This window comes from Bubalus bubalis, chromosome 5, assembly GCF_019923935.1.
Source record: "Bubalus bubalis isolate 160015118507 breed Murrah chromosome 5, NDDB_SH_1, whole genome shotgun sequence".
NCBI lineage: Eukaryota > Metazoa > Chordata > Mammalia > Artiodactyla > Bovidae > Bubalus > Bubalus bubalis.
This window is the reverse complement of record NC_059161.1, coordinates 87,028,071-87,055,153: the sequence shown is the minus strand read 5'-3', so window position 1 is coordinate 87,055,153 and position 27,083 is coordinate 87,028,071. Positions and strand designations below refer to the sequence as shown.

General features: G+C 39.4%; 1 long non-coding RNA gene across 3 annotated transcripts in view; it reads right to left on the bottom strand.

The window, feature by feature from the left end:
* Positions 1-1,248: 1,248 nt before the first annotated feature.
* Positions 1,249-27,083, bottom strand: part of LOC112585136 — a 118,776-nt gene continuing 92,941 nt past the window's right edge. For 2 of the 3 annotated variants that reach the window (XR_006551285.2, XR_006641118.1), the window contains exon 4: positions 18,048-18,954. This is a non-coding gene — a long non-coding RNA (uncharacterized LOC112585136). Of the gene's footprint in view, positions 1,594-18,047; positions 18,955-27,083 lie in introns of those variants that run through there. The other variant, XR_006551286.2, reaches the window with a different exon arrangement.

The window sequence follows — 27,083 nt, the reverse complement described above, 5'->3', positions numbered from 1 at the left end:
CGAGATAGCAAAAGAGACACTGATGTATAGAACAGTCTTATGGACTCTGTGAGAGAGGGAGAGGGTGGGAAGATTTGGGAGAATGGCATTGAGACATGTAAAATAGCATGTATGAAGTGAGTTGCCAGTCCAGGTTCGATGCACGATACGGGATGCTTGGGGCTGGTGCACTGGGACGACCCAGAGGGATGGAATAGGAAGGGAGGAGGGAGGAGGGTTCAGGATGGGGAACACATGTATACCTGTGGCGGATTCATTTTGATATTTGGCAAAACTAATACAATTATGTAAAGTTTAAAAATAAAATAAAATTAAAAAAAAAATCTCAAAACAGTCCCTATACAGGTAGGATGCCTGTTGTAAACACTGGTTCATTTTTGTAAATGTGATATAATGATTGCAATGCATATGGTCATATTTGGACAATGTGCAATTAAAACAAACCTTAACTGTTTGTTTACAAATAAAAAAACAACTGAATTCATCTACTTAACTTGAAGACAAGCACAGCACAACCAAAAAAGTGTAGTGCTAACATGGACATTGCTATGTTCTCCTTTATATTCACTAGAAAAAGGACTAAACATGTAATCACACGTGGTCTTTGGTTGAAAGCTCTTTGGAAAGAATAAGATATGTAGAATCCTTACATTATGTTCCTGCATAGCATTCTAGTTTTCATCCCTGACTTTTTAAATTAAAAACTTTTTTTAAGTTAAAAACTATCTGATGCCTTACATAGGTTTATCCCAAAAAAAATGTAAATGGAAGCAAATAATTTAAATCACATTTAGCAATTTGGTGATTAATACTGAAGCCAAGTAAAATAATTACTGACTCACTTCTATTCATCCTCAGGTCTCAGCTTCAAGAATTACTTCAAGAGGGAAACCATTCATAACTCTTCCAGCCAGGTCAGGCACCCCTATTATATACTCTGTACACTCTATTCATTACTTTTAAATCCCTTTTTACAAAGAAACTAAATAAGCTTTTGTTTTGTAATCTATTTATGTGTGTTTCTCCTGCTAGAGTAAACTCCATGAGGACAAATAGTGTGACTCTGGTTAATACATTGTGATATATATTATTATATAGTTGCATTATTAGTTGTATATATTATTAGTATATCTTCATTATTCTAGATCTAGTACAGAAATTAAATAAATGAACTATCCACAGTCGATAAGCTCCCAGCCCAAGGCAGTGGTAAGACAAGTTACATAGATACAGCTTTTATTGTGCAGTTTTCACAATCAGGGATGTAGAAGACATTCCTGTGTAGTAGATTTGAAGTCACTCAATAAGCATTCATTACACATATTCTGAACAACACTACCATCTCGGTTCTGTGAGAAAGGCAGAAGCATTCAAATGGTATAGAGATACAAGTGAATCTTAGAGAAATGGTATAGAGAGCCAGTGAATACAACAGAGTGACATGATATTTTTCAAAAAATACTTTTACCTTCTGAAGGAGCAGCAAAATGTGACTTGGAAAGGACAGAGTGATAATGGGATGTGTACAAGGGAAGAAATAACAAATTCTTTGAAGCAGAAGGAAAAAAATATCGCTTGGCTGGCTCAGTTTCCCTAGTAGGAAAAATGAGAAATGGAATTAGTCAGCTTTGCTCCTTCAACAATCCGTGTGATTTTTAAAAAGAATGGAGAAGGAGCTCTAGAGAATTTAAATAAAAACAGAAAAAAAAACTGATTTTATTGTATTTCCATGATATATATCACATACAACACAAACACACCTAAACTGCCTTAAAGTCTGGGGAATGAGCATGCTATATAATTTTCAAGGGTGCCTATGCTTCTCAGAACCATAAATGATTATGAAAGTTTGCAGGCTTCATCTAGCTTTACCAGGATCAATCAACTACAACTAAAGGCGTAGTTCCTGGAAGCAGGTGTTTTGTTTTGTCTTGTTTTGCTTTTTTTAATAATCTAAAAGGTAACCCTGAGGAGCAGTGGTAGGCACCACAGATGACAAGGAATGTGTAATAAGGGCTTATTAGCCTCATGCTTTAAAATCTAATAATAGGTGATTCTTTGTAGTGTTTTCCACAAGTATGCTTGTCAAGCTAGCTAAAACAGAAAACAGACCTTTAAACAGCTCAAACCACAATAACTAAGTGTCCATAAAATTAAACACACAAATATATGATACAAAACTACTATATACATGACTCCATGCTGACCAGTCAGTTTGTGAGTTAGAGAGAGACAGTTGTTGGCAGAGACATTACTTTGCCAACATAGGTCTGTATAGTCAAAGCTATAGTTTCCAGTAGTCATGTACAGATGTGAGAATTGTACCATAAAGAAAGCTAAGCACTGAAGAATTGATGCCTTTGAACTGTGGTGCTGGAGAAGGCTCTTGAGAGTCCCTTGGGCTGCAAGGAGATCAAATCAGTTAATCCTAAAGGAAATCAACCCTGAATATTCATTGGAAGGACTGATGCTGGAGCTCCAATACTTTGGCCACCTGATGCGAAGAACTGACGCATTGGAAAAGACCCTGATGCTGGGAAAGATTGAAGGCAGGAGGAGAAGGGGAGGACATAGGATGAGATGGCTGGATGGCATCACTGACTCAATGGAGATGAGTTTGAGCAAACTCCAGGAGATGGTGAAGGACAGGGAAGCCCGGTGGTCTGGAGTCCATGGGTCACAAAGAAGCAGACAAAACTGAGTGACTGAACAACAACAGCAAATGTTGGTATACAGTGGAAAATTAAAAAGGAAAAGAAAAAGAGAACAACAACAACAAAACCCTTCTGCCTTCTAGATGCTCCTAATCTAAGGCACAGGAAAACCTTTCCTATATCTTAAGAATTCCTATCTCACAGTGACTTTTGCAAAACCAAGGAATTATCATTGAGAATAGTAACAAGGGAGAAAATGCAAGCTCCCTAAACACTAAGAAAAATTTTGTTTCATTGTACTATGTAGAAATGTTACAGTCTTAGTGTCATATCTTACTAGCATCATAATTTATACCCTATGAGATCTGAACTATAAGATTTCCTATCTAACAATGTCATTGCTCTGAAAATAACCAAGCATCCATAGGCAAGTTAACAGATAAGTCCTTAAACTTCAAAAAGACTTGTTGCTTGCTTACATTAGCTGTGACAGCAAGACATTTGGGGATTGATTTCTTTTCTGCTGGAAATGGTGTCTTTTCTGCTACACATTAATTTAGGACCCAAGTTACTTTCTAATTGTGCCACTTACTTTCAATATATAGTCCCCAAATGTCTATGGGGTTGAAAGGGGGAAGGTGAGGGTTTTGTGATCAGATCTGAATGTGTTCTCAATTCTACCTTCATTTTCTTCACCATAATTAAGTCAAATGGACCAACTTAATTATAAGGGAATTTGGAGTTTCCTCCTTTATACCCAGGGGGAAAATGAAATGAATGGTTGAACATCTGGTAGAGAATCTCTATCTAACCCATAAGAAAAGTGAAGGATCTGAGTGTGCATGCATGCTCGGTCACTAAGTCGTGTCAGACTCTTTGCAACCCCATGGACTGTAGCCTGCCAGGCTCCTCTGTCCATGGGATTTCCCAGGCAAAAATACTGGAGTGTGTTACCATTTCCTTCTCCAAGGGATCTTCCCCACCCAAGGACTGAACCTGCATCTCCTGCATTGTCAGGCAAGTTCTTTACCACTGAGCCACTAGGGAAGCCCAAAGGATCTGAGAGGCAATAACAAAACATAGAAACAAGGTATACCACTTACATTCTTTACTTTGTCTATGATTTTTTTTTTTTAATGCTGTCTTGATCCCATTTTGAGGCCCCCATGAGAGGCCAGTCAGTTTCCTTTCAATGGACCATTAAGTTCACACTCTGAACCAGCTCCCATCAGGTTCTCACGCTCTGGGCCACTGTTTGATGTTATTGTTGTCTCTAAGTCCTCTTTGGTTCTTTGCGACCCCATGGACTGCAGCCCACCAGGCTCCTCTGTCTGTGGGATTTCTCAGGCAAGAATCCTGGAGTGGGTTGCATTTCCTTCTCCAGAGGATCTTCCTGACCCAGGGACTGAACCTGCGTCCCCTGCACTGCAGATGGACTCTTTACCGCTGAGCCACCGGGAAAGCCCCGGATCACTGTGTACCTGCCCTAACTGTCCCAAGACCAGATATCAGACAACAAGGGGCAGCGCCTCTGTCTGAAAGTCAGCTGAAATTATTCAAAGTAGCTAATCCTAAACTTGCTTCCCATGGAAACCACAGCAAAGACACCAAGCACAGCTCCCCGCTCTCCTGCCTCATGACCGACCCAGGGGCTTCCCCTGAGTGACACTGGGTGTCGTACTCTGTTCCCCCCAGGGGACTGTGAGTGACAGAATTATAAACCACGTTCTGGTTTCCCTCTCTTGATGGGTGGCTGGCCGCACTATACCTCGCCCACAGTAATGTGGTTAAAACACTGTTAAAAGGATATATAAATGTTTGATCCATTTTCAACAAAAGCATATTCTGTTTCAGAGCCTAATCAGCTGATACCTCTCAGAGCATCGTATTGTCAATATTGAGCTAATAGTCTGGATCCAAACTGACAAAGGAAACAAAAACATTCTCATCTGTTAGCCAAGGGAGAGAGCTGGAAACACTGAACCAGTTGAACGTCTCCATCCAAGCCAGCCCTTAAATGAAAACAAATGCAATGTCATCAGCCTACAGGAGGATTGCACTCAACTCTGGAAAAGAGAGAGGAAAATATGCTTTTAACTGACGAGAACATTTATGTTTTGTTTGTTTGAAAAATACACCAAGAAGACCTCCCTGAAATTCGTCGAAAGCTATTCCCTCTAAAATATGTGAGTATAAGTGTGTCAGAACAAGAAAATCTATGACAGAGAATGAGGTGGTTGGATGGCATCACCAACTCGATGGACATGAGTTTCAACAAGCTCCAGAAGCTGGTGATAAACAGGGAAGCCTGGCGTGCTGCAGTCTATGAGGTCACAGAGTCGGACACAACTGAGTGACTGAACTGAACTGAATACAGATTAAATGAATAATAGTTTTGCAGTTTATAAAACTAGCTGAAGGTTGGGTGCCAGTTCATTGAATGGGTTCATTTGTGTCTTATTTCAATGCACTCTTTTCTGAGGTTTATTTTTGAAGTGACTTAAGATGAGGGAATAAAAAGGGCCAGGATGTGTTTCTATCCCAGAGTTTGCCAGTAACCTATTCTGTAGCATTTGTGTTTCTAAGGCATCTGTATGAACTCAGGGAGGTTTCAGGTTTGATATAATAACACTATGAATTACTGTGAAATATACTTATTATTGTGTAATTAACCTAGTTCTAAAGAAGGTTCTCTGGTGGGAAAGTACTACCAAAATAATTTATAATTTTGATTTGCGTCCTACTCATAGCCTGGAGTATTAGGTAGTGTGTACTGACTCATTACTCTACTAGATAAGCCGTACATGATTTGTCTAGGACCATTTTGTTAAATATTATTTAGCTAGTTCTAATTTATGAAAATGCCTCATCAATTTCCCTAGAAAAAGGACAAAAGAAAGGACCTGTAGGTTAGTGTGCAGCTGGACATCAAGGAGCTGACCTGAGGTTGAATTCTAGAAACTAGACTTAAACAGATCTTGCAAGCTTGATCTGATCACTTAAAATCTCTGAGCATCTCTTTCATGCCTTTAAAGTATTAACAATGATATGTTTCTTCTCTAGGAGTGTCAGAGTTTAAAGAGTTAATGCATATAAAATATTTCTTGTAAAGCCTTTAGATAGGAGGTCTAAATAGTTGGAAGAATTGGGATGAAATTCATCCAGACTCCAAATCTTTATATCTTAATGTCAATTTAAGTCAAAAAGGACAGATTTGTCTGTGCCAGCCTATCAATGCCTAGACCCAAACATACCATACCATCTCAGATACAATGCAGGCCATGTTTCTGGATACTTTTAATACTTGAGTGCTTGCCTAAGTTTTTGGCTTGGAAACAATTGTTTTTAGTTTAACAAGATAAAAAATAACAATGTCACCATTTACTGAGGGTATAGTAAGCCTCTAGTCCCATGAAGAGCCTTTTGCTTTAATCTTCAAAACAATCCCATAGATATGCATTAGTAACTTCTTCCTCCCTCCCCACTCCTTGTCCTCCTCTCTGCTTCCTTCCGTCCTTCCTTCTGTCCTTGCAGCCCACCCCACTGGCATCTGCCACGTAGTGCTTACACAGAAAAGGACATCCGGCCCATGTGCATGAGTTAGAACTCGATCAGGGTTTAGCTGCCTAATTTAATAATCCATGCCTGCTAAAGCATTTGGTTGTCGATTGTTCCTTTAAAAAGTGAACACATTAGGATAGTAAATAGTAAATTTTACCATTTAAGACACTTTTGGAGGAAAACTATATATTTTCCATGAAATTGTTGCCTAGGAAACAGTGATTTAATCTTATTTTTGGCATAGAACTGTAGGTGTCTAAAAGCTCTGAATCAGTGTGCACACAGCACGAACGCTGATATTTATGAAGCCAGCAAGACAATAAGGGCATTTCTACCTTGCAGTCTCCAAAGAAGAAATTTTGTCTAAGAATTTTTTGAGTGATCAGCTGGACGAGAACATCCCTTCAAGTTACCAGGAGAAGGTAAGAAGAACTGAAGTAGCTATTTCTTTAAAGAAGATATAAAAATTGCCATTAAATTTATTAAAGGTACCAAGAGGAGCTGGGGTGAAGGCAGTCACAGAGACAGCACGAGAGTCAGGATTCAGTCTGTGGTTCCAACTGAGTGCTGGACCCCCAGTAGGCTGAAAGACATTAAAAATATTTTTTAATGCTCAACATCACTAATCATCAGAGAAATGCAAATCAAAACCATAATGAAATATCACCTAATGCCAGTTTGGTTAGCCACTACAAAAAAAAAAACAAAAAACAACACAGCATAAAATAACAAATGCTGGTAAAGATGTGGAGAATTCAGAATCCTTGTGCACTATTGATGAGAGTGTAAAGTAGTCTAGAAACCACTATATAGAGTTCTTTAAAAATTAAAAATAACCATATAATTCAGCAATCCCACTTCTGGGCATTTATCCAGAAGAATAAAAATAAAATTCTCAAAGACATATTTGCATATCCATGTTTGTTGCAGCATTATTTAAAGTAGCCAACACATGGAAACAGCCTAAGTGTCTATCAATGGATGAATGGATAAAGAAAATATGATGTAATAAATATATATAGATACACATACATACATATATATGAACACACACATACACAATGGAATACTATTCAGCTTTCAAAAAGGAAATCCTGTCATATACACCAACACAGATGAACCTTAAGGATGTTATGGTGAGTTACATAATCCCATGGCTAAAAGACAAAAATTTCATGATTCAATTATATGAGATACTTAAATTAGTCAGCGATCAATGCAAAGAAATAGAGGAAAACAACAGAATGGGAAAGACCAGAGATCTCTTCAAAAAAATTAGACATACCAAGGGAATATTTCATGCAAAGATGGGCTCGATAAAGGACAGAAATGGTATGGACCTAACAGAAGTAGAAGATATTAAGAAGAGGTGGCAAGAATACACAGAAGAACTGTACAAAAAAGATCTTCACAACCCAGATAATCACAATGGTGTGATCACTGACCTAGAGCCAGACATCCTGGAATGTGAAGTCAAGTGGGCCTTAGAAAGCATCACTACGAACAAAGCTAGTGGAGGTGATGGAATTCCAGTTAAACTATTTCAAATCCTGAAAGATGATGCTGTGAAAGTGCTGCACTCAATATGCCAGCAAATTTGGAAAACTCAGCAGTGGCCGCAGGACTGGAAAAGGTCAGTTTTCATTCCAACCCCAAAGAAAGGCAATGCCAAAGAATGCTCAAACTACCGCACAACTGCACTCATTTCACACGCTAGTAAAGTAATGCTCAAAATTCTCCAAGCCAGGCTTCAGCAATACATGGACTGTGAACTTCCAGATGTTCAAGCTGGTTTTAGAAAAGGCAGAGGAACCAGAGCCCAAATTGCCAACATCTGCTGGATCATGGAAAAAGCAAGAGAGTTCCAGAAAAACATCTATTTCTGCTTTATTGACTATGCCAAAGCCTTTGACTGTGTGGATCACAATAAACTGTGGGAAATTCTGAAAGAGATGGGAATACCAGACCACCTGACCTGCCTCATGAGAAACCTGTATGCAGGTCAGGAAGCAACAGTTAGAACTGGACATGGAACAACACACTGGTTCCAAATAGGAAAAGGAGTACGTCAAGGCTGTATATTGTCACCCTGCTTATTTAACTTATATGCAGAGTACATCATGAGAAACTCTGGGCTGGAAGAAACACAAGCTGGAATCAAGATTGCTGGGAGAAATATCAATAACCTCAGATATGCAGATGACACCACCCTTATGGCAGAAAGTGAAGAGGAACTCAAAAGCCTCTTGATGAAAGTGAAAGAAGAGAGTGAAAAAGTTGGCTTAAAGCACAACATTCAGAAAACGAAGATCACGGCATCTGGTCCCATCACTTCATGGGAAATAGATGGGGAAACAGTGGAAACAGTGTCAGATTTTGTTTTTGGGGGCTCCAAATTCACTGCAGATGGTGATTGCAGCCATGAAATTAAAAGACGCTTACTCCTTGGAAGAAAAGTTATGACCAACCTAGATAGCATATTCAGAAGCAGAGTCATTACTTTGCCAACAAAGGTCCGTCTAGTCAAGGCTACGGTTTTTCCAGTGGTCGTGTATGGATGTGAGAGTTGGGCTGTGAAGAAAGCTGAGTGCCAAATAATTGATGCTTTTGAACTGTGGTGTTGGAGAAGACTCTTGAGAGTCCCTTGGACTGCAAGGAGATCCAAGTCCTTTCTGATGAGATCAGTCCTGGATGTTCATTGGAAGGACTGATGCTAAAGCTGAAACTCCAGTACTTTGGCCACCTCATGCGAAGAGTTGACTCATTGGAAAAGACTCTGATGCTGGGAAGGATTGGGGGCAGGAGGAAAAGGGGACGACAGAGGATGAGATGGCTGGATGGCATCACTGATTCGATGGACGTTGAGTCTGAGTGAACTCTGGGAGTTGGTGATGGACAGGGAGGCCTGGCGTGCTGCAATTCATGGGGTTGCAAAGAGTTGGACATGACTGAGCAACTGAACCGAACTGAAATTAGTCAAACTCAGAAACAGAAAATAGAAAGGTGGTTGCCAGTGATGGGAGAAGGGAAATAATTGCAAAATGGTCCAGTAAGATTCTATATCTTGATTGTAGCAGGGTTTACACAACTACATGTGTGCTTGCATGCTAAGTCACTCCAACCATGTCCTACTCTGTATGACCCTATGGACTGTGTGTAGCCTGCCAAGCTCCTTTGTCCATGGGATTTCCCAGCTGAGGATACTGGAGTGGGTTGCCATGCCCTTCTCCAGGGGATCTTCCTGACACAGGGATCAAACCTGCATCTCTTACGTCTCCTGCATTGGCAGGCGAGTGCTTTACCACTAGCAGCACCTGGGAAGCCTACACACCTATAGAGAGTTGGCCAAACTATGTAAGTGCTACAAGATGATTACTGTGAATACTAGATAAATCTAACAGCAGCAAAAGGGCCATAGCTGGTGAATTTCAGAATTCTTTTACCCAAGTCAAAGCTCACCTCTTTCCTATCAATGTGACCACAGGGTCTTATATCATGTGTAGTTCTAATTTTTCTCACCTGTAAAATAATGGTCATAATATTTTCCTCCGTGTAAAGTTCTTTTGGAACAGTACTTGACATCAGCACGTATTTTTTTTTTTTAATTTCCCTTCTTTTCCTTTCATGCCAGTATTTTTCAAAAGTATGACTTTCGGACTCCTAGCATCAAAATCACAAATGAATATTAAAATGCAAATCTTGAGAATAAGATCGCAGAAAGTACATTTTAGCAAGTGCTAAAATCAAGCTTGCAGTGATGCTCTGATACATTCAGGCTTCACTGGTCCCTAGTCTCCACCACCATTTTATTCCATAAGCAAAATTCCCACTTGAATGATCTTCCTCAGTCTCTACTGCCACTGCTGCTGCTAAGTCACTTCAGTCTTGTCTGACTCTGTGCGACCCCATAGACGGCAGCCCACCAGGCTCCCCCGTCCCTGGGATTCTCCAGGCAAGAATCCTGGAGTGGGCTGCCATTTCTTTCTCCAACGCATGAAAGTGAAAAGTGAAAGTGAAGTCGTGTCCAACTCTTAGCAACCCCATGGACTGCAGCCCACCAGGCTCCTCCATCCATGGGATTTTCCAGGCAATGGTACTAGAGTGGGGTACCATTGCTTTCTCTGCCTCAATCTCTAAGAATGATTTTAATCTTGAATCATGAAGGACTCGCTTTTATGTTTTGTTTTTTTTTCTTTCCGTTTAAATGTCATGAATAGACTTCCTCCATTAGAATATCTTGGGGGTGCTTGTTTAAAATCCGATGTTTGAACCACAATCCATTCCCTCTGAATTATAACTTCTAGGGTTGGGATTCAGGAATCTGCATTTAAACAAGCCTCCTGGGTAATTCTTATAAACTTTGAGAATGATAGCCAAACCGAAAGTGAGATAACTGAAAGTGAGACTAATCTTGGGCCTAATTTTGATAATTCAGTTCATATCTACAGTCCTTACCTGGTTCTCACTTCTAAGCAGCAGGAATGAAGGATTTCATTGCATTTGTAATGGAAGATTCTCGTCCCAACCTATAATCTAGTGATCAGATTCTGATTCCTAGTGTTATTTCTTTATTCTGAAAATGTTTATGGAGCAAATAATAGGTGTTGGGCCCCAATCTAAGTGTTACAGATAGAACAGTGACACACACAAAAAAAGGCCATGATCTCCTGCTGTTCTAGCAGCATATACAGAAAATTAATAAAAATTAAGCTATTAAATATAATGTTAGATAACTAAATGTTATAGAGAAAATGAAACATGAAAAGAAATAGAAGTGGGAAGATTATCATTTTAAATCAGATGACCAGGAAAGGTATCATGGAAGATGCTTCCTAACATGATCTAATGGAAAATAATCTTTTTGTTACTCATGTACTGTCTACCCTTTTGAGGGGAGCATGCCAGTGATGGAATGGGTCATTGCCTGATATGACTTTGAGCCCACCACCTGAAGTCTCTCACCATCGCCTTAAGATGTCAAATTCTTGGGTTGTGCTTGTTTTCCTAAATCCTGGAGCTGGATCTGGCTATGAAGTCCTGCCCTATGTCATTTTCCCCAATTTGGTCCTTACCAACCATAAACACTACAGATGGTGACTGCAGCCATGAAATTAAAAGACGCTTGCTCCTTGGAAGGAAAGTTATGACCAACCTAGATAGCATATTCAAAAGCAGAGACATTACTTTGCCAACAAAGGTTTGGCTAGTCAAGGCTATGGTTTTTCCAGTGGTCACGTATGGATGTGAGAGTTGGACTGTGAAGAAGGCTGAGCGCCGAAGAATTGATGCTTTTGAACTATGGTGTTGGAGAAGACTCTTGAGAGTCCCTTGGACTGCAAGGAGATCCAACCAGTCCATTCTGAAGGAGATCAGCCCTGGGTGTTCTTGGGAAGGAATGATGCTAAAGCTGAAACTCCAGTACTTTGGCCACCTCATGCGAAGAGTTGACTCATTGGAAAAGAGTCTGATGCTGGGAGGGATTGGGGGCAGGGGGAGAAGGGGATGACAGAGGATGAGATGGCTGGATGGCATCACTGACTCGATGGACGTGAGTCTCAGTGAACTCCGGGAGTTGGTGATGGACAGGGAGGCCTGGCGTGCTGCGTTTCATGGGGTCGCAAAGAGTCGGACACGACTGAGCGACTGATCTGATCTGAACCATACCTCGAGATGACAGATTGGCCCGGATTTAAGGGCTAGTTGCAGTGATAGACTCTCACCAGAAGAGGGTAGCAGAGGGTTGCAGAGAAAACGCCGCTGCGGGCGTAGGTCTTCCCCCAACGAGATCAGTTCAAACACAGCATTAAGGTAGTCCGAGAGGTGAATCCACTGGGGAAAGCGTTGGCCTCAGCAACAGCTTTTATAAGAGCTGGACCTAGTATAGAACTGACATGCCCTGGAAAGAAGGGAGAGTGTAGCATACTGAAGTGACAATTTGAGAGCACTTTTCTAATAAACTCTCCTGTTGTTTAGTTGCTAAGTCATGTCTGACTCTTTTCCGACTCCATGGACTAGAGCCCGCCAGGGTCCTCTGTCCATGGGATTTCCCAGTCAAGAACACTGCCGTCGGTTGCCATTGCTTCTCCAGGGGATCTTCCTTACTCAGGGATTGAACCCTGTCTCCTGCACTGCAAATGGATCCTTCACCACTGAGCCACGTGAGAAGCCCCAAGAAGCTCCCTTACCTATTAACAAGCATTCCATTTCTTGCTAAATAACATGACAAGCGTCTATCCCTACGCTGGCCCCTCTTTACTCTATCTCTGTTCAGTTCCACCCCATTAGCAACACGATGGCTTCTGAGTGTTCTGAGAGACCTTAAGACCCAAACCTTTTTTTTTCCTTCTCTGGCAAACATTTGTTCATATTGAATCCCCAGCTTAAGCTGATCCTATACAGAATTAAAACTTGAGTCTCAGATTCTCCCCTAATTTGAGAACTACATGAAGGCAGGAACAAATCACCGTGTGGGATTTTTCTCTGCAATCCCAGCAATGAGCCCAGTGCCTGGTACCTTATAGATACTCATTGCTATTTATTGTTAAGACTTCATATTATCGCAAAAAGCAGTTAACCCAGATGGTAATTTTTAAAGTTTGTCTTCCTAAAAAGGGGCAGTAGTGTGACAAATTTCGTTTCTATCTTATGCTCAGCAGAAACCAGACATAACTCTTCCTTTGTCAGCAGCACCAAGAAGGAAGCCTCTCACCTACTTATCTCTTAAGGCAGCAAGCTGACAGTGACACCGAATGAATGAAGCTAAACCGCATTAAAGGAAAGCAGGATGGCCTTAAGATGATCATCCCCCGACCCGTGGTCCAAATAAGGCCTAAGATCTGTGCTCTCTTCTGTGCTTTTCATGGACAGGGTCCTGCTGCCTGTCAGCTACAGCACATCTACCATCCTGTCTCCCTCAAACAGAGCTAACAGAATTCTGGGCAAGAAGAAAGATAATATTCTTGACTCCCAGAGCCAAATATATGAGAAAGGAGTATGAATAGAATTCATTGAGTCTATTCTTTTTGTACTGTAAAAACCAAAAAAGAAACTAATTCAAAGCTTTGTTTCTCTTAATTTTTATAACAGATCTGCAGAAAAGTATTATTATTTTCTTCTTTTTCAGGAAAAATGACAAACCTAGATGTGTTTTAAAAAGCAGAGACATCACTTTACAGACAAAGATCTGTACAGTCAAAGCCATGGTTTTTCCAGTAGTCATGTATGGATGTGAGAGTTGGACCGTAAAGGCTGAGCACCAAAGAATTGATGCTTTCGAACTGTGGGGTTGGAGGAGACTCTTGAGAGTCCCTTGGACAGCAAGGTCAAACCAGTCAATCCTAAAGGAAATCAACCCTGGATATTTATTGGTAGGACTGATGTTGATTGAAGCTGAAGTTCCAGTACTTTGGCCACCTGATGAGGAGAGCCGACTCATTGGAAAAGACCCTGATGCTGGGAAAGATTGAAGACAGGAGGGGAAGGGGACGACAGAAGAGGAGATGGTTGGATGGCATCACCCAATCAATGGACACGAATCTGAGCAAACTCAGGGAGATAGAGGAGGACAGAGGTGCCTGGCATGCTGTAGTCCATGGGGTCACAAAGAGTCATACAGGACTTAGCAACTGAACAACAGCAACAATGTTTTTAAGAGTCAGTGAAGTAAAGGCAGGTCAAAAGACTCCTTTAAGGTCACTTAACAGGTCTATTAATGTTAGGGTCCATGTTTTGTTTACTGTGCCATGTTTCAATTCAATTTTGCCCATGTATTAGATTTTAAATTTTGCAAAATATATCAATACTGATTTTCTAATTTACTCATCACAAGCACCATATTGGACAGATAAAATATTCGTTCTCTCTTCAGACAGATGAGGATATTAAGGCCAGAATGAGAGCATATACACTTTGAAAATAATTCCTATCTTCCTTAAACAAATGGCCTGCCCTTGTAAAGTAGGTCAGGCTGTTCAACTTATAACTAAGATCAAACAGGCGGTCAAGATAAGATGTGTCTTTTCAGTCCTAGATGGATTCTTAAGAGCAACTCAACTTGCCCATTCATTAGGTAATTAAAAACATACAGAACTACATTTCCTTTACTCAAAATGCTGAAAAGACATAAAAAACAAACACAATAATCACATGTGTGGAGAGGATGGGGAGGTAAGCGGCAGTGACATAAATACTCTCAGATGAGAAACTGGGAAAGAGAAACCAAGGGCGGAGGCAGTCCAGTTGTTTGGCAGAGTACATTAATGGATGTTTAATGATATGATTATACAAACCTGAGATATAGAGCAGAGTGTGGCAGTGGGGTCTAGTAAGAACTAAATTTTTACAGAAGAAAATCAGGAGGATGTGCTTTGCTTTGTTTGAATTGACACTGAACAGCAACAAAGAGAAAAATCCTGAAATTCACACAGAGAACAGTATTGAACAAAAATGAAGGCCAAGATGAAATATGACTGTGAGAACTGACCTCCCTCAGGATTTCAGAAATACTGGAGAGAAAATATGGTATGCAACAGGGGGACTCAGGCTGATCCAACCCAGGTATTGAGAAGAAAGGAGAGTCTGATGTCTAGATTATAACTGTAACCCGTGGATGACTTTCAGTGCATTTTTCCATTCGTGGTTTTATCCAATTCTCACAACTCTATTCAGTGAATATAATGATTATTAGCATTTTACAAATGAACAGTGAGGCTTGGAGATACTACTTAATTTTTCTCAAAATCCCATAGGAAATAGAATCAGTATAGGATCAGATAGGTCACCTGAAGTTTTTAAGGTGTCTATGACCTTAAAAAGTGTTCTACTCCATAATTTCAAGAACTTGCAGATATAATTGTAGTTAGAGCAGAAACTTTTTATCTCTAAATTATTCACTAATTTAGATTCAACCCTGTCACATAGTGCTAACATGATTCCAAGAAATATGCTAATAGAGCCATTAGTTAGGATGTTTCCTTATTATCACCATTTAAAACACAATCAAAATGAGCTATTCTAATGCAACTCTCACACAGTTTGCAAACTTCTCTTCATTATGCCCAGGAAGTAAATGTATATTTCAAAGAAAATCTGAGGTTCCTATTTAACTTTTAGAAATTTTAACCTCCAAGGATAATTAGTATGATATAATCATTTAACAAAAACTCTCAGGAGTCTTGCATTTATATCATGGGAGCAGCCTCAAATATGTAAAGGAATAATGATGCTTTTGTGAAAGAAAAAGTGATAGTCATGTCTCTTTGTGACCCCATGGACTGTAGCCTACCAGGCCACTGCTTCCATGAAATTATCCAAGCAAGAATAGTGGAGCGGGTAGCGATTCGCTTCTACAGGGCATCTTCTCAACCTAGGGATTGAACCTGGGTCTCTTGCACTGCAGGCAGATTCTTTACCACATACCTAAAGGTACTTTGGAAATGTTCAATTCAATAAACTGGCCTTTAAGCTGGGCTCTGACTGGTTGGCAGGTGGGACTGGGGATAAGAGAAACAGATCAAAAATAAGAATAGTTGGGTCTTGGACCAGGAGGAATTTATAATGATACTTCAAATTAGGAGCCTAGTTGCTTACATATTACATACTTGGGGAATTTTTCAAGAAAATCCATTAGGAAATGATAATATGATGCTATAAAAACATGAATAACTACAAGCTGATGATGATTTCTATTGCCAGGCACCATGGAAGAAAATTTTCATATGTTATTGTATCTATTCCTCATGACAGCTTGATAAAGTCTTCATTATTTATTTCCATTCTGCCAATGAGGAAACTCAGATTCCGACATAGGCACGGAGATAACATGAAGGGGAAGGAAGGGCCTGCAGTCTGAATCCAGGAGGCAGCGGCCCTCTTTCCTCCCAACCTGGAATCTAGCGAGACTTTGTATGATAGTATTGCTTTCTAGAACAAAGGGGCCTGCTTTCACCTTCCAACATCATCATGCCATGTAGTGTCTCCCTTATCGTAATCATTCTAGAAGGGCTTTGCTGGATGGTTAATAGATCAGCCAGCAGTGTTTGGGGATACAAATAAAATGTATTAACTAGTGACTTAAAATACATAAATTATGACTGTCCTGTAACAACCATCTTACAGTTAGATGCTGATGTCGGGACTTCACTGCTGGCTCAGTGGTCAAGAATCCACCTGGCAGTGTAGAAGATGCGGGTTTGATCCTGGGGTTGGGAGGATCCCATAACCACAGAGGAGCTAAGCCTGTGAGCCACAGCTTCTGAGCCTGTGCTCTAGAGCCCAGCAGCCACAAGGACTGAAGCCCACGCGCCTGGAGCCCTGCTCCACGACAAGACAAGCCACCGCAGTGAGGAGCAGACACCCCACAGCTAGAGAGCTGCCCCGCTCTCCACAACCAGAGGAAAGCCATGCAGCAACCAAGGCCCAGCACGGTCATAAATAAATAAATAAAATAAAGATGCCTATGGCATGATCCAAAGGCCCAATGAAAACAGTGTCAACATTTCTACTGCTGTATCATGCTCTTGACCTTTTCTCATAATCACATGGAGATTGCTCCAACTTCAGGCATCATATCGGCATCCATCACAGCAGTATGAAGGAGAAAAGGGACAAGTTCACCTTTGTGGCTCTCCAGGTAGCTACAGAACTAATAATATTAATATTAATAGCTATAATAAGAGCAGTAATAATTATTTCAGTGCATTTGTAACTGCACATATGCTAGGTTGTATAATATTTTTTTCTATAGATTCCCTTACATAATCTGACTATTCTACGTACAGTTTTATTTGACCTCATTTTACGTGAAATAAAGTTGAGACCCAGAAAGGTAAGTTCATATATTCAAGGTCATATAATTAGCAAGAAGGAAAAGCACAATTTCAGTTCTGTTCTCTCTGGCTCTCACTGTGATGCTCTCAATCCTTTGTTGTACTGTTTCTTAGAATCATTGAATGAGTAATAGAATACACTGGTGTGTAACTGTACTTCAAAACCTCTTTCAGATCCACATTCTCCATCATGCCTTTAAGAGCCACCATTTTTTCAACATTCCTAGTTCCCTCTTTTCAATTTCTGTGTGTTACATCTCTTACAGTGTCTTATCCATCATTCTATAAGTCATTTGCCACATTTCCTTATTTTTTGTATTCTGTTGTAAGAAGTTCATGGGCAGGGTCCATGCCCACTCTTAAGCTCAAGCATGTGCTAGGTGTTTAGAAACATGTCCCTAAGTCAACGGAAACTCTCTCACTGACCCTGCTGTTTATAAAGAGTCCTGGAATCTGCGGTTCAGTTTGGCCGAGTCCAATTGCTTGGCATCTCTTTTACCATTGCTAGATGTGCCAGTCTTGAAACATAATTTATGATCTCTGGGAATATAAGTGGGATATAGCTGTTTTATGTGCTTCCCAGGGGGTGCAGTGGTAAAGAATCTGCCTGCAGGAGACACAAGAGACTCAGGTTTGATCCCTGGGTTGGGAAGATCTCCTTGGAGAAGGAAATAGCAACCCATTTCAGTATTTGCACCTGGAAAATTCCATGAACAGAGGACCTTGATAGGCTATAGTCCATGGGGTTGCAAAGAATCGGACATGACTGAGTGTGTGTGCACACACAGAGTTTTACAACTATCATATTCCACTAGTCCAGTTATTCATCTCGAGTAGAAAACACAGCTTTTTTTCCTACAAAAATTAAAATTCGCTTCTATATTAAATCAAGGGATCTGTCTTGGTGATATGTTAGATATTTCTATTTTAAAGTAACAATACATTTAGGAACACTGTAATAAAATTGTCACTTCTTAATTGCATATTACATCTCTTTATTCTAGAACTTAAGTTTATTTTTTATTTTGTATTTCCTATTCAACAGGTCTTCTGAGAGTGCTTTCTCATCTTTTCATTCTTTCCTTAAGCCAGAGAATATTTATTAATAACACCTATTCCATGTATGGCAGTCTAGGAAGCACTTGGAATAAAGAGATATTGTAGTATTATAGACATCAGGAAGAATTATATTCAAGGTGCATTAGCAGGCAAAAGAATGAGCCAATTTTCTTGAAAGCATTATGGAAGGCATTACAGAAGAGGACATATTTGAGGAAGGATGAGAAGGAGTTTGTTAGCTGGACAAGAAGACAACAGGACAAAGAGAAAATCCGATACAAGCATATAAAAAATACGACACCCTGGGGAAATACAAGTCATTCTATGTGGGTGAAGTATGGGCTGTAACACAGGAGTGATGGAAACAGAGTTGACTTACCAAGTGGGCAATAAATCGCAGTACATCTCACTTACTCTGTTAAGGTTTTATCAGGAATAACTGAGTACAAACCATACAGAAAAGCCATGTTTCGATGCTACTGTTGCTCAGTGGTTATAATGGAACCCACCATCTTCTGCTTTATTTTTTAGCTGGTGAAATAATAAGACAGCTTGATGCTTAGACCAGCTGTCCTGCACATCATTGCTTTGCATAAGTGGTGTATTAATTATTTATCTTTGTCTAATAAAGTACTCCCAAGTTATCCACCTAAATCAACATTTTTTCACCTGCAGTTTCTGAGGAGCACAAATCCTGGAGCAGGTTAATTGAATATTTTTGATCCATGGTGTGTCATGAGATTTCAGTCAAGCTATCAGGTAGGACTGCAATCATGTAGAGGCTTGGCATGAACTAGAGAATCTCATCCAAATATTGATTCCATAGCATTCCTCATAACATCGTAGGTGGTTTCCTGCAGTGGAAAAAGAGAAAGAGAGAGAGAGGAAGGAAGAGAGAGAATATATATTCAATTTTTCTGACCTACAGTGTCCAAAGTTTCACAGTGCCTCTTCTGTTGTATTCTATTGTACACACAGAGTATCTACAATATAAAGTAGGTAGGGAATATACAAGGACATGAGTACTAGGAGGTGGGGATCAGTAAAGACTATGTTATTAATATGTTTCTGTCTGGATCCAGTGATTCATATCACTCCTATATCAAAACACACAAACACATTCAAGGCCCCTCAAAGCTTCATTCCATTATAAATCCTGAAGTTTAGTTCCTTTCCATTTGAAGTCATAAACTAATGAAACTAGTTATCTGCCCTCATACATCCAACATAAACATACAAGAATGTCTACATATACTACTTACATCCTTTTTCAAAAAGGGAGACATGAGTGGCACATAGGAGTCATGGTTCCTGGAAGCTCTCAGATGCTGCTGAGAAAATGTTGAAAGTTTTTTTTTTTTTTTAATTATTATTATAAGTCAGTCAGTCCTACTCCTCTTCAGGAATTATGTTCCATGGCTTTTCAGTTTGCCTTCTAGGCTCTTGGTTACACCAAGCCACTTTTCCTTTTCCATGAGAAACAGTGCATATTAACAGGTAAGCTGTCTTATCAGCCTATTTACTCCTAGTGGAGTCTGAGAGTACAACGGTATTTCATTTTGTCCTCTTTCTGTCCCTTTTGCTCCAAGCTGACATTGTTTCTGCTGATATAATCCTCTTAAAAACTTTTTGGGTCCCCTGTGAATCTTCTTGGAGTTCATTAGACAAAATCTACAGTAACAAAAGCCTTTGTAATAAGCCTTTCTCTTCTGTGGGTCTCTGTCCAATGCTGGGTGATGCTGATGTACAGCACCCTTAATTATCCCAGTAATCCTATCTCTCTGGAGGGTCTTCTGCCTCCAGACGTACCTGGAGACATCACCTTCAATCTATCTGAAATCTTACCAAAATATTTTTCAGTTACAGTATTTGTTACATCTTTAGTTTTCCTGGAAGTAGCCTGGATTGCTTAATATTTTTTAAAGATTTTTTTTTCATGTAGACCGTTTTTAAAGTCTTTATTGAATTTCTGTTTTTTGTTTTGGTTTATTGGCTGCCAAACATATGGGATCTCAGCTCCTTGACCAAAGATGGAACCTGTACCCCCTGCATTGGAAGGCGAAGTCCTAAGCAATGGACCCCGAGGGAAATCCCAAGGAATGTTTAATTTTTTAATTAAGAAATAACTTCTTAATTTTAACATCCTTTGCTATCTTCAGAGGCTTAATAATTTTAAAGCAATCAAATCCTAGCCGTTTCACATATAACAGTTTTTGCTTTTGTTTACCACTTTTCTTTTTCATTTACTAGAAGCAACAAGGAGAAAAATGTCTTGTCCAAGAATCTCCCTACTGGGTCATTTAGTTCAATAAGCGTGTTTCCTACCTTTCACATTCAGTTCGTTTCAGTTCAGTCACTCAGTCGTGTCCAACTCTTTGTGACCCCATGGACTGCAGCACGCCAGGCTTCCCTATCACCAACTCCTGCTGCTGCGTTGCTTCAGTTGTGTCTGACTCTGTGCGACCCCATAGACGGCAGCCCACCAGACTTCCCGTCCCTGGGATTCTCCAGGCAAGAACACTGGAGTAGGTTGCCATTTCCTTCTCCAATGCATGAAAGTGAAAAGTCAAAGTGAAGTCGCTCAGTTGTGTCCGACTGTAGCGACCCCATGGACTGCAGCCTACCAGGCTCCTCCGTCCATGGGATTTTCTAGGCAAAAGTACTGGAGTTGGGTGCCATTGCCTTTTCCTCACCAACTCCTGTAGCTTACTCAAACCCATGTCCATTGAGTCGGTGATGCCATCCAACAATCTCATCCTCTGTCATCCCCTTCTCCTCCTGCCTTCAATCTTTCCCAGCATCAGGGTCTTTTCCAATGCATCAGTTCTTCGCATCAGGTGGCCAAAGTATTGGAGTTTCAGGTTCATCATCAGTCCTTTCAATGAATATTCAGGACATTATTGTAAATGAAAAAAAAAATTTTTTTTTTTTTGCTAAACTTTTAGCTACCACATAACTAGGATCTTCCTTCCTGTTTTCCAGTATTATCCTCATGCCCCTTTATCCCATCACAGGAAGTCTTCTCAAAATCCATGATGTCTGGCAGACAGTTTCCTCACTAAAACTCTTCATATCATTCCAGCTTCTAACACTTCCTGGTTCCAAAGCCACTACCAATTTTTTAGATATTTGTTACAGCACTCCCACATCCAAATACCAACATCAATATTAGTTATCCAGTCTGCATAAAAAAATTACTCCAAAACTTGGCAATTTAAAACATTAAACATTAAATATCTAGCACAGTTTCTGAAGATCAGGACTCCAGGAGCAGGCTACCTGGGTGGTTCTTGTTTAGGAGCACTTGTGAAGTTTCAATCAAGTTTTTGCTGAAGTTGCAGTCATCTGTAAACCTGACTGGGGCAGAAGGCTTCACTTCCAAGTCACTCATATAGCTATTGGCAGGAGAACTCAGTTCCCTGTGACAGGGACCTCTCCATGTGACTTCTCAAACAACATAGCTGACTTTTCCCCAGCGTGAATAATTTGAGAAAGAGAGAGTGAGCAAGAAAGCAGGAAACTTCAGTGGCTTTTTTGATCTATGGTCTTCAGAGTCAGAAGCTGTCATTTCTTTATTTCTGTTGTATTCTATTTGGCATGCAGAATATACCTGATATATTGTTGGAGGCAGGTAAGCAAGGTTTTCAGTATCAGGAGGGAGGATCCTTGGGGTCCCTCTTAGAGACTGGCTACTACATAGTCTTGTCTTCCCAGGTGGCTCAGTGGTAAAGAATCTGCCTGCCAGTGCAGGAGATGCAGTAGACACGAGTTCCATCCCTGGGTTGGGAAGATCCCTTGGAGTAGGAAAAAGCAAACTGCTCTAGTATTCTTGCCTGGGAAGTCCCATGGACAGAGGAGCCTGGCGGGCTATAGTCCACGGTGTCCCAGAGAGTCAGACATGACTGAGCACACATACATACATACACTAGTCACAGGCTATTTTCAAAGCTTTCTATGTGAAGGTAGCCCATTTACTTGTGATGTATAGAGCATAGATAAGCAATTAGCCACTTTCATTCTGTTTAATCTCTGTGCAGCGTGGGGAGAAGGGTGGAAGCTGTGAGTCTAATCCAGCAAAGCACAGTGGAAAGTATGTCTTACTGCTATACTTTTAAGAAAACGCTTGTAAGCAGGTGAATTGTCTTCTAGTCCTTCCTTCTAAAAATACTGTTACCCCATTGACTAAAGTGGAAACTCAAACTAGCCTCATTTATTCTTGAGTAAGGAGAAAGAATAGAGGACAGGAAGTAACATATGGTAACCCCTTGATGGGTAGGGACATTATACCTTATTTATATCATGGTCAATCTAATTCAATCATCACAAAAACCCAGTCAGGTAAGGATAATACCCATCATTTTATACTTGCAGCTGCAATTTTGGAGGCAGGTACCAGAACAAGGAAAGCTGCCAGGAGTGGAAGAAACTACATAGAGAGCTGAAAAAACCCTTTGCAGAGGGCTTCCTCAGAATCTTTGGCTGAGCGCAGAACTGTGCATAAGTGTGAGATATTACTCACAGCCAGGGCAAGGACTGCCAAACAGGGGCACTTGGAAGACTCTGGCTAGAAACAGTTTTCCTTCCCACTAGCCAGAGTGGAAAACATTATGTGTTATGACGCATCAGGTCAAGGACTCAGGTTACCTGAATATTATGGAAAAACTTGACCTTGCTCTAGACCAACTTCACAAAGCTAAAAAGCAAGCCTCAGAGGTTGAAACTAATCTTAAGAAAATAAACTGCACCACAGATAAAAACTCAGAAATATTTAAAGAATCTATTATCCAGTACTCAACAAGGTAAAATCCACCATATCTGCCATTTAATAAAAAATTTAGCAAACATACAAGAAGCAGGAAAATATAACCTCTAATAAGAAGGAAAACTGAGTAATGTAAATGAAAAAGGCACAGATAACAGCATAAGTACATAAGGACATAACAGAGAGTATATCTCATATGTTCAAGAAAGTAGGCAAAACCATGACCATGTTAAGGAGGGAGATTAAAAACAGAAACATGCAAAACTGAATTTCTAGAGATAAAAAATATGTATTGTCTGAAGTGAAAACTACATTACATTATATTTGGTTAAGAGAAGAGCACACACTTGGGGTGGGGCAGAATATTAGTGACTTAAGGCATAGAAAAGAAACAATCCAAAATTTAACCAAAAGGAGAGGCCAAGTGCTTTGCCCTTCTTACTTTATATACCTACAGGACTAAAGTAGTTCAAGGAATATAAAGATGCATAATATGAACACTAAAAGAACCACTGAATATTCAAATACATAGGCAAAAACCAGTAAGTTAGCAAAGAAGATAAAATGGAATAATGACTAAAAATATTCAGTTAATCCAAAATAAAAAAATTAAGGGAAATTGTGATAACCACAAAGAGGATCAATTGAAACAAAAAACAAGATGGGAGATTTAATCCAAACCATATCAATAATTATGTTGAACGTAAAATTATGTAAACAAGCAGTCAAAAAGTATAAAAGGTATATTGAATTTTATAAAAAGATCCAGCTGTATGCTGACTGGAAGAAATTCACTTTAATTGTAAGAATATACATCAGATGAAAGGATGAAAAAAGACATGTCAGGTTAACGTGATCAAAAGGAAGGTAGAATGGCAAATTTAATATCAGAAAATGTGTATTTCAGAGTAAAGATTACAACCATTAATAAAATAGTCATTTTATAATGATAAAGGAGTTAAATCATCAAGAAGACATAACAGTTTTAAATGCTTCTGCACTTAATAATGGAACTTCAAAACACACGAAGCATAGACTTATACAAATAAAGAAGTCCACAAATATAGTTGAGGATGTCTCAATATTTTAGAGAACAAGGAGATAGAAAGTCAGTAGAGATATAGGAGATTTTCACTTCATTATCAACTAACATGACCTGTTTGACATTTACATAACATCCCATCCAAAAATATCAGAATACATATATTTTATAAGTGCATATGAAATATTACTAAGATAGACTATCTTCTGGTTCATAAAACAAATCTTATAAATATGTGTTTGATCACAATTAAATTTCAATAAAAATCAATAGTGTAAATATATCTAGAAAATCAAATATTTGGAAACTAAATGTCACACTTGAAAATGGTTCAAAGAAGACATCAAAACAGAAAACATTCTAAACTGAATGGAAGTGAAAATGTGGCATATTAAAATTTGTGGATGCACCTAATGCAATAATCAGAGTAAAATTAGAGCAAAAAAGCCTATGTTAGATAAGAAGGAGGGTCTCAGATAACGACTTCAACTTTCACTTTAAGACACTTGAAAAGGTTTAGCGAATCAAATCCAAGATAAACAGAGGAAAGGAAATAGAAAATAATTGATTGTACCATTTTACATTTCTGTCAGCGGTGTCTTAGAGTTCGGTTGCTCACCTGCGCTTGGCATGTTCATCTTTAAAGTTGTAAGCATTACAGCAGCTCTGTAGTGTTGAAATTTGCATTTTCCTTACGACTGATATTAAGGATCTTGTTTTGGATTTTTTTTTTCTTGGAAGGTGATTGCTTTATAATATTGTGCTGCTCTCTGCCATATATCAACACAGTTCAGCCACAAGTTTACATACGTCCTCTCCTTCCTGAACCTCCCGGCTCATCGCCCCCGCACCCCGCTAGGTGGTCACGGGGCACTAGGTTGAGCTTCCTGTGTCGCACAGCAAATTCCCACTTGCTATCTATTTTACATACGGTAATTCATACGCTTCCATGCTATGCTCTCAGTTTGTCCCACCCTCTCCTTCCGCCACTGTGTCCAAAAGTCTGCTCTCTATGTCTGCATTTCCACTGCGGCCCTGCCAATAGGTTCATCAGGACCATTTTTCTATTTTCCATCTTTTATGAAGTGTCTATTAAAATCTTTTGCCTATTTTTAAATTGGTTTATTATTGAGTTGAAATGTTCTTTATATATTCTAGATATGTATTTCTTTTGTCAATGTTTTGCAAATATTTTCCCCCAGCCATAGCTTAATTTTTTTTCATTGGTTAATGAGTCTTCTAAAGAGTAAAACGTCTAAATTTTGATAAAGTTGAATTCATCCTTTGATATCTCATTTCCTTTTGTACTATTAAAATATCTGAATTCAAGACCTTCTATGTTTTCTTCTAGATATTAGTTTTTAGCTCTTAAATTTCAGGTCCGTAATCCATTTTGAGTTAATTTTTACAAGTGGTAAAAAGATTTATTCTTCTAGTACTAGTTTGGTTTGATTTTGATATAATACTGCTTAACTCATTTAGACATTTTTGTGTGTAAGGTAAAGGATTGGTAAAAGTTTATAATTTTTTTTTTTCAAATGGTTTACCAGTTGCTCCAACATTTATTAAAAAGCTTATCTGTGACAGATTTGATATGCTGCTTTTATCATTCCACATTTTTCAGGATCTACTTTTCCTTTTGTTATATTCTACAGTCCTCTCTATTCTTGTTCCAATACCATACATTCTGTCAGTTTACATTAACACATGATTTTATGCCTCATATATGAAAAAATTGACCATTTTTCCCCTGACCTATGAAAATATCTTTACTGAGTTTACTGCTATAAAATTAAATCCAAAATTTAACATTTTACTTGTTCCCTTTCCTTTCTTTTCCAAGTGAGTCACAGAAATACTAAAAAAAAAAAAAAAAATCCAATACTTTCACTACTTTACAGTAAAGCCACTTAACACAGAAGCAGTTCTTTTCCCAGGTGAGGTGGCCCTGTTATTATTTAAGTGTCTCCTGGATACTGTTTTCTTCTCAGCACCATTCCATAGCTCTCGGTGGTTCATCCTTTATCCACCAAGGATTTCTAGAACATGAAATTCAGGGCTAGTGGTTTGATTCTGAAATGAAATTTGGAGTGGTGACCTCATCAATCTTCTCTTTTGAATTGTACAAATGTAAAGGGTCTGAAAATCTGGACACATAACTCAAAATGACTTTTTTTTCACTTATTCTTTGATAGGTGATGCAACTGCTTCTTCAGTTGTTAGCAAGCAAAAAGGGAGTAGCCAGTTTACCAAGACATTAAGCAACAGAGAAAATCTAGATGTACATTCCCTTCTGCATTCTTGGTTGGACTCATAAGTGCCATGGAAGACATAGAGGTTGTTTAGATAAGGTGTTAAGTATTTTTTATTTTGCTATTCAGTGTCTAAGAACACACACATTAATTCAATGTCAGGAAAAATGCTTGTTCTTTTCCCACCTGAGGGCAGGGAGAACTCAGAAGTGCCTGTGAAATCAACACTCCAGAGGCCCAGACTCATTAAAACATCAAGATCTGGTCATAGGACCCTAGAATGTTTCCCATCCCCTGACACCTCAACACCACGTTGTGGCTATTGTTCAGTCACTAAGTCATGTCCGATTCTTTGTGACCCCATGGACTGAAGCACGCCAAGCTCCTCTGTCCTTCACTACCTACCAGAATTTGCTCAAATTCATGCCCATTCTGTATATCACCACATTACTATGGGCCTATTTACAGAAGTTCTCTAACCCAATACATTGCGTCCAGGTACCCAGAAAAAAATATAAGACATACAAAAGGGTGGAAAATACAGTTTTAATTTTAAGAGACCAAGTAAGCAACACAACCAGATTCTGATACAGCTGGTATGTTAGAATGATCAGACTGTGAAAATTCAAAACAACTATGATTAATATAAGAACTCCAATAAAGTAGACAGTATACAAGAAGAGATGGGGTTTGTAAAATAGATAGCTAATGGGAAATTGCTATATTTCACAGGGAGCTCAACCTGGTCCTCTATGATAACCTAGAGGGGTGGGGTGGGGTGGGGTGGGCAGTGGGAGGGAGGTTTCAGAGGGAGAGAACACGTGTCCTTAGGGCTGATTCATGCTGTTGTAAGGCAGAGACCAACACGACACTGTGAAGCAGTGATCCTCCAATTAAAAACAAATTTAAAAGAAAAGAGTAGATGGG